The sequence below is a fragment of the Strigops habroptila genome, chromosome 10 (genome assembly GCF_004027225.2).
Source record: "Strigops habroptila isolate Jane chromosome 10, bStrHab1.2.pri, whole genome shotgun sequence".
Classification (NCBI taxonomy): Eukaryota; Metazoa; Chordata; class Aves; order Psittaciformes; family Psittacidae; genus Strigops; species Strigops habroptila.
Window position 1 is genome coordinate 39,832,381 of NC_046359.1, and position 9,391 is coordinate 39,841,771.

A 9,391-nucleotide genomic window follows, 5' to 3' on the forward strand; every position below is an offset into this window, starting at 1 on the left:
CCCTCTTTCCCACTTTTCCTTACTATTCACGCAGATATTGTCTAACACAAATATGCAAAAGCCATCTGCCTAACATAACAACAATTCTGGTGGTTATTTGCATCTTTTATTTTGGAGCAGTCAGCAGCTATTTCTTAAAGGATCCTAAAAACATCTTCCAATTCATACAGATAGAACAATGGTGATTGGGTGTGTTTCCTGTCATTTCAATTATAACTGAAGACTGAATTTGGACGCACCATTTGTGGAATAGCGTTATCTAAAGTGGAAGTTTGTTTAGGACAGTGATAACTCTAAAGCACACTTCATAGAAATTATGAATTAACTTCGCTGTGATTTATAGCTATTTTCCTCCTAATAGAACAGTAAATTGTTTCTGTGACTGCTACAAACTCCAGAATACAAGAGAAGGCATAAAATCACTAAAGCATCTTTGATATGCTTTCAATCTCCCTTTTTCACAATGCCAAGCTATTTTGGCTCTGCGTCATTCACCTTCACAACATTTCACAGATACTTGTGTTTTGAGCAGGGATGGGATCCAATGTTTTAACTTAGGGTAGTATTAGCACTGCAAAAGTGACAAGCCACTTCTCTGCAACCTGCTTTCTTGAAAGACTTCTAGTTCACCTCAGGCATCAGAGAAGATAACACAAATAGTCATAGTTTCTACAGGTTCTTGCCCCTCTGGGGCACTTCCAAGCCTGTTTCCTTGTGGGACCCGCCCTTTCTTTCCCAGATGATACCTCCTTGAAGCACTTCAGCTGGGTTTCAATGGCGGAGCATGATAAAAGTAACCATGGAAATCCAATAGCATTAAAATGCTACTCAAAGCAGAGACCACCAAGGGCAGTTTTGTCTGGTTTAGTAGAGCTGGCTTGTAAAATCACAGCCATTTCCCAAACTAACTGTTAAACCCACAGACAGCAAATTCTGCTCTGCATTACATTGCCTTCCCTAGCAGGTGCTATGCTGCTGTGCTTGGCATGAAAAATACCACCGTCCCCCCCTCCGTTTGTTTAAAGCCTGTAAAAATCAAACCCCACATGAACATGCACGTGGGGCGAAGAAGATGACTAACCTGCTGGGTCCCTATTTCCGACATGCAGCCATGTCTTTTGGCCCCACACATGGAAAGAGCTGCTAGGTCTTGGGTAGCAGCACTCCCAACCAAACCAAGGCATTTCAAAGCTGCAGAGATACCAGAGACAAGAAGTTTTTAAACTTGACTGTTCACTTCTTGGTCACAAGTGGAAATGAGAAAAAAAAAACATATTTAGGGTTTATTCAACTCCACTGAACTCCCAGCTTTGACATTTACTTGACTGAGATCAGAATTTAACATTAGTTTACAAATATGTAATAATTCAATTCCCTCCTCCTTCCCCTCTTCACCACAACATGCATTTAATTGCAGTACTTGATAGACTGCAATTAAATATGCAATTATAACACAAACTCATAGGCACTTGACTTTGGGAAATAGAAAATTTTCACTGAAGTAATTTCAGAAGTATAGGACAGAATAAAGTGATTATCAGTTCTTCCATATCCTCTTGTTTAGGCAGGTTAGGAATGTAACATCATTGTGAAGCTCTCCACAGGAACTCGTAGGACTAGGTTTGAGATCAGACTTGCTTTTCTAGTTGATAGATATTTGTCTTTTAATATTTTTTCCCTCTGATACGTGTTACTAACTGATACAAGAACTAGAAATATTTCAATTAGGTTTTTTTTCATCTACTTATCTCATATAAATAAGTTCAGATCAAATATGCTGTTGAGGCACAGCAACAGCATAAAGCTTTGCCAAGCATAACAATCTGTCTTTCAAGGTACATTTCTCTTTAGTGATTTTTCTGCAGCCAAGAATAAAATGAAAGAATGGGAGGAAGACAGAGAGGGGGAATTAGTACATTTGACTCATCTCACAAGATATGATACTAATCAGGCAGATTCCCATCATCTTACTTACCACCTTGGGCCAGCCTGCATGTGATTCTCACACCAGACATGCAGGCTAGAGAGGAAGCTGTTCTAGGACTACACAAAACAGTAACTCTTTGAGGACATACAAGCAGGACCTAAGGACCATCCCAGCAAAGGCTGCGGCTCTCAGCATGTTGCATTTCACACAGCGTGCAATTAAATTGTGGTACTCGCTGACTTTAGTTGCTGTGGAGACCAGAGTGGATTCAGTGATGGACTTGAAACAATTTGGAGATAATAGATCCATTGCCGGTTATTACCTATAATGGTCAAGAAAAACCTATTTCAGAAACTCAACTGCTGACACAATCTGGAAGGAAACATAAGTTAAATGGTCTGGTGTTAAAGTCGTCCCAAATTACCACACAACATCAGTGAGAGGACATCAGGCCAGATGAGCTGTTGGTCAGACAGCTCTGTGCCTAAGTAGAAGAAATCAATTAGTCTTTTGTTTGTTTATTGTGTCCCTTTATTCACTGCCATTTTAGATTGCACTCTGGTCTTGCTCTGGATGTGGGAAAGGTTTAGCTATCAGTAAGAGGTTATCAGCTCTCGATCAGTTAGCTATCAAAGGTTATCATACACGGGCCAGAACCTTTGATGGAAGCAACAGAACTTTACTGGCAGAGCATCTGAGATAATAGTGATATATGCAGCTTGGATCCAATTTCTTTTTTTTTTCTTTTTTTTTTTTTGAGATGCAGATGTCAGTGACTTCATTTTAAAAATTCCTACATGTTTTTCCTCCTAAATTTAAAGAAATAAAGTTACTGGATAGCAGTGATTTTAAATTCTCAACATTGAAAGGACTGAAAGCTTTAGCAGGAGCTCTTAAAAGTTTATGTTGTTCCCCATTATACCTGCTAATACTACATGATTGGCTTGTTAATACAGCTAACTCACCAGCAGCATTCGCATTAATTTTCACCTTTTACTGTATAATGGTGGTGCTATTTATTAGACAGACAGACCATTTTTAGTAGTGTTATAGGAACAGAGTGTGCATTACACAACAGAACTAGGTTACACCTGCAGCTGGCCATTTCTATATTTATGGCTGTCTGACATCGGTAATGAATGGCAAATGGAAAATATTTGGTATTTTTCTTTGGTTTGGTAATTATTTTTTTTTTCACGTTTTATAAATAAAAGTGAAATACCTGGCATTAATTAGGGGGTTTAAACAGCTGCAAGTCTCTTGCCAAGGTGCCCTGGAGAAACAGAACAGATCCTTAGGGCAGTGCACAGGAAAGAAATCGTTAGCCAACCTCAACTTTCACTGGAAAATTTGACTGAAAAAGCCCAGATTACATTACAATTCAATTTGTAATCACATCCAGCCCCTTTCACTTCAAGTTTCAAGTATTACAGCCACTCATTGTAAGGGTATAGCTTTAAGATGGGGAATTTAGCATGTATTCCTAACAGATGATCAAATGTTTTGCAAACTTTATAACAATATGGTGGACATCAAAGTTGAATGAAGTTAGGTAATCCATACTGTAATGTTTCATCTCATAGATGTCATCTGATTATTACTAACATGCAGAACCTATCTAATTTTTATCCTCTCTCCCTCCCACCGATCATGCAACAATTTGACACCATACAAAGAAATCCTTTGGAAAACAAATGAAATTCGGGCTGAAACTGTTCCAAGTGGTACATAGCACAAAATTCTTCTCATTTAGAGATTTCAGAATTTCTGTTTAATTGTAGCAGTATTTCTGTAGCTAATCACTAATAGGCCTGATTGAAATGATACAATGGTAAAGAATAGTATTAAAAAAACAAAAAAAAGATAAAATTGCCTGCAGCACACTCAAACATAAAGGTAATACATACAGAGATGTGCTTTTTGGGGCATGTAACAATTAGAGCCAAAATAGCCACTTGAAACAAAGCTGGAGACATGGATAGTAAGTAATCTGAGAGCGACGAACCTATTACACAGACCATGGTCTCCTTCTGACTTGGAAATCAGTATTTTATTTTTACCTTAAGGAAACCTTCATCAGGTACAAACAAAATGATGCCCAGATTTTCAGGAAAAAATTACGCTTACTCAATTTGCTTGATATTCTTTACTTATATTTAGACAGGGACCTTCTACCAAAATTCAGCCTGTAGGATCTTCTCTGCTCCATGGAAGGGGGAAATCACACTGTAAAAAAAAAAAAAAAGGCCACAGTGAACATGGCTTTCATGAGGAGAAGTGCAAAGGCTTTTTTAAAAAGAACTCTATTATTTCTGTGGCACTACCTTTGGTCAGCTGCAGGCAAATGGATTTCATGGAGGCCAGAAGGAAGTTTCTCCATCATGCTGGAGAGAACCCAAACACTTGAATTGAACAGAGTTTACCACCCTCTCTCTAGAATCAGCTTTTAAAACGAATCTTCCAGAAGTCTGTGTTTGGTTTCACTATTTGAAATTACCAAGATATATTCTTTCTATAGGCAAAACTAGGGGGATTTCCCATTCCCACATTCTTCTGCTATTCAGAAAAGAGCTTTGTAACCTACTGACAGGGCATATATCACCCTCTGTATAGATGCTGATAGCACAGAGATGGTAGGCTAATGTAACCATCGGAGTCTTTCAATCCAAACTGAAAGACTCCAAAGGTTACATTTGGAAATCATACACAGTGATTTGGAAATATGTGACGTGAAAAAGAACATAAGAAAATCTGACTGCAAATCCAGATTAATTGCTCCTCAAAGTAAGTGAATATTGCGTTTGTCCTCATGCTCTTTGTTTCAATGAAAGACATTAACTGACAATACCTTGGCTGAATTTTCACGTCAGCTGTTCATAGTCTGCATTTTTAATGACTGGTTTAGTGTGCACCTTCATCTGAAGGATTTTATTGTCATCCTAATGCGTGGGAAAAGTATCACTTTCCATCAGCTTCCTTTTCAAAACATCACATATATGTTTCCCTTTGGTGTGTCTGCAGCACGGTATGCGGGTTTGATAGACAAGGTATTAGCAAGGCTAATCATAATTTAATGAATGGAAACTCTGCCTTCAGCTCATCCTGACAGGGTTGGTAGTAGGGGTGGTTCTTTTGTTACTTCTTTTTGTTATTGTTGTTGAGGACATTCTTGTGGGTGCAATTAAATTGGTGCCAAATTACCTGAAATAATTTGTGGTTATTAAACAAACCATCTCTGATGTGGAAAGAGCATTGTTCCCCGGCATTCCAGAGGCTTGCCTTTCTTAGATTGTAGTAACTGATCTCTGACAATAATGCTTTGTGTATGTTGCCTCTTGGGTGGTGGAAGAAAAGATTAAGCCATGTCACAAAACTGCACATATGATCAACAGCTGGCATGTCACATTATAACCAAACAAAAACGATCTCATGACTTACAAAAGCTCTTTAAGGAGGCATCACTTGCAAGGTTAACTAAAGTGGCTGACAAAAAAGACAAGGTGCAACCTATCATCCAATTTCCTGACACTGAATAATGGGAAAGTACTGTGTCTGCTCAGTCTGATTCTCCACTGGGTATTTATTGATATTTACCTTATTTCTAGAACTGGACTTTAAACTAAAACTGCAAATCATTACTTTTTTTTATTTTACTGGAACATGAAACCCTTTCCACTTCACTATCTTTGCACACTTTTCAGGTGTTTGACCAACTGTTTTTTGGTAACATAGGAAGGGCTCGTTTGTCCAAACCCATATGTTACTACAAATGAAAGGTTGAACTCATAAATTATACTACCCTTTTCTCACAAAACCTGCCTTTCTTGCTCTTTCAGTGTATAAGGATTCCATATCTGTACTCATAAGTATTCTTCATCAGTTATATGTAACAGCTGCTTAAGGTTCATAGTGCTTGGTCTTCTAAGGTTATTTAGCTATCAGATTTCTTATTCCCGAGGGTCTTACCACTTTCAATGTATTCAACTGGAGGAATTCTATACTCACCAATTTACATTAGTTAGGGCAAACTGAGGCATGTCTACATTGGCCAGTCATTCTATACATCAGGATTCATGTCTTTTCTCATTTGTATTGTTCTGAGCCACAAGTAACTTGACCAAAATTGAATGGCATCAAGTCAATATAAAAATGACATAAATGAGAGAAGAACCAAAATCCCGTGTTATCCTGTGGTACTTCTAGGGCACCTTCGTTAGCATCAGTTATTTGAATCAGGTTTATACTAGTGCGAAAGAGACTTTAAAAAATGCCCCACTATATCACATTTGATCGCTTGACAAAATTAACTGGAAAATCCCAGCTAGTCTGTCAGATTGTTTTGACATCTCCCATAGGAAGTATCCATTTTAAGACAGTCAATACCTTTCCTAGACACTTGTCAATCTGTTCGGCCAAACAACATTTACAGTGTCAGCAAATTAAGACATAAAAGCAGCTAATCAGGACCTCTCCAGGTACTTTCTTTCCACAAACGATGTACAACGCTTAATTTCCCTACCAGGAAATTACAGAGTCTACTGAGATTTTGAGATCTGATTAGTTTCAGAGGCTCAGGTTTTGTAAAAACCTGTAATTCAAAATAAAGATCTAAACTTCCTCGGCACCCTATGCCTGAAATCTGGAGAAACCTGGTTACTGCAGCCCCTCTGGGGAAAGAATGGGACCCTTTAGATTTTTACTGATAAGGTATGAATAACATTCTCATAAAGCTCAAAGATTGCCCAGATATACACATTTAAAATAATTATGGTAATTAAATAGAGTTGCAAGCAGCTATAGCTCCAGGCAACACCAGTTAAATGTAAAGAGAAAACATCTTCTGCATATGTTTGTGATTTATGCAATTACATGCTTCTACAAGCTACACACCATTCACTGGCAAACAGCCATCTCTTCTTTCATTACAATTTAGCCACAGTAAGTAACATACTTCATCAGTTTGAAAAGCTCCACTTAATAATGCCACGGAGGATGTATACGACAACAGTGAATGTGAAAAAATTCAATGTCATTTGGTTGTGTGTGTGTTAAAAATAACCTCTGTGGGCCTGTTTCTGATGTAAATCATGAATGACTCCATTTTAGACAACTAAATTACACCTTATGTCAGTGAGAAATGAATAAAACCAAAGGTGTGTTTCATGCATGAGATTATGTGTTTGCTCTTGAGAATTGCTGTTTTTCAGAATGTAGTAATTTTTCAAAATGAATCTGTACTGAGGCAAGTCCTTACCTCACAAATCCAGTGAAAGGAGAGCAAATTCAAATGTTACCTGAACAAAAATGGATCCAAAACTCAAGAACCCTCCCTAACGCAAAGGCTTCCCTCTGCCAACAGAAGCACAGACAAAGGATTTCCCTAATATTTCTGAGACCTGGCCTCTGGACAACCCTCACACGCTCACTGGAAACTTGGAGTCAATTTTCAAATAACATTTTCAAGTAGTTAAAAAAGAAAATGAAATGAAAAGGATTGGTTTTGTTTGGGGGGGAGGGATATCTTGTTGGTTTGTTGGGGTTTGTTGTCCCCACATTTCATCAGACTTTCAGATTTCATACCGCTCACAGTCACACTGCAGTCCACGGAGTTACTTGTAAAGTACATTTTTCCTCAGAATAAAAGGCCTCAGACTCTTGTCCTTTTAAATACAGTATTTCCTCAGCTACATTAGTTTCACCAGACACAACTGATTTTGCAGTTCTCTGTTAAGCCTAGTTTATTTGTTCATAAAGGGTTACACTAACTACAAGACACTGGTCTAGCACGACAATGGAGTGCAAATGGGAAAAACACGTTTGGCTACAAGAAATGTAGAAAAACCTGTTGTACCTGTAAAATTGCATATGAACTATAAATATGAGATTCTGCTTCTACTGTTGTTTTTTCATTTCGGTGTGCAATTGTGTCTTGAACTATTTCACATTTTAATTCATATAAAAGTTGCCATTATGGAAAATATTTCTAAGTATGCTCTACTGCCCATAAAATTGTGTCTAAGTACATAATTAAGAGATACAGTTTACACATGAAATTTACTGTATACATACTCTATATTGTAGTGTGGTATCTGAGCAAGTTGAAAACACGTTTCTGCTTAGCTAGAAGATTTTCAGTAAGTCATGAATACTTTTGTCCTTCCCACGACTCTTTCATTCCAATGCCAGTATGCCATTATTTATAATGTATTTTCTGGCTCTTCACTGTATCTAGAAAGGATTCTGAATGAAGATATTTTGGGGTTTTTTTTATTTCATTCTTTGCTCTCACCCAACTGTTGGTAGTGAGGAAGCTTTGCACTTTGGGCATTGAAAAGGAGAGGCCCCTACCTCTCTTGAAAGACACTGATCTGAACCAGGCTCTCTGAAACCCCTGTTCTGTTCTCACCACTACATTCAAAAGAGTTCTGTGAATCTGCCTCTTCTGCTCATGCAATAATTATTCTTTTACAAAGTTTAGCATCTTCAACAGAGACTAATGTGAAAACTTGCCCACACAATCATCAGTAGTCTCCAGATTAGCATATTTACCTATGACAGGAAGAACCAAGCCTCGCTCCTTGCTCCAAATCACCCTGACCAGAGACCAGAACCTGAATCTTGTGTATACTGGGACCAGGCACTTTTAACTAGAATTTATACATTGTGATGAGGAGAAAAAACAAAACAAACTCAACTAATCAAGCAAAACAACATATAAGACAAACCCACCTTCCGTTAGATTAATTTCTTACCAGATTTTCTTATTCCCATGACTCATAGATACTTTCCCAAATCTGAACTGAACTGGAGAGAAAAAATCCAATTTGAAGGTGATGCTGCCTTCTTTATTTCAGCTGGCACAGGACGCACACAGCCCAGAAGGCAAAGAGTAAGAGATGCGATAATCCAGCCTCATTGAGGAACTGCTTTAGGAAGATGTTGAAAGCCATGTGAAGGCAGCTCTGGAGGTGTGTGCTGTGGCTCACGGGCCACAGGCCACCTGCCAAGGCCAAAACTGGACACACACGAAGTTTTGCTTGAAGTTCTCAGGATCAGCTGTAGGCATAGGAGTCACAGTTATAGTCATGTCCCTGGTCTTAGAGAGTTAGACTAGAAACAAATTGGTCTACACCACTCTGCATATTTTAGATCACAGTCATAAACTGTAAGCAAGATGACACAATGCTAAACCATTAGGCAGCAAGAACTATTTTTTCCTCTATGTGTTTGTGCACTACAATACAGCTGTAGCCTGTGACTGAGCTCTTAAGGCCCTGATACTACAAAGGTGTAATTGAAGGCCACAACAAATTTAATGTTGCCAAGTTTATTACATGTTTGGGGTGCTTGTGCTCCTTACCTGCTAGTCCACAGAACGATGATCTGTTACTTAACACTTCTGGCCCTGTGTCACTCATGCTAGAAGCACAGAAGGATAAGACATACCCAGAAACTGTGGCAACA

At 38.4% G+C, this 9,391-nt stretch overlaps 1 long non-coding RNA gene across 1 annotated transcript; it reads right to left on the minus strand.

Moving 5' to 3' along the window:
* Nucleotides 1–2,002: 2,002 nt before the first annotated feature.
* Nucleotides 2,003–8,977, minus strand: LOC115613742. The gene is made up of 4 exons (XR_003993494.1): nucleotides 8,680–8,977; nucleotides 4,055–4,153; nucleotides 3,150–3,200; nucleotides 2,003–2,249 (listed from the first exon to the last, which is right to left on the minus strand). It is a non-coding gene; the product is annotated as an uncharacterized LOC115613742 (long non-coding RNA).
* Nucleotides 8,978–9,391: the final 414 nt, after the last annotated feature.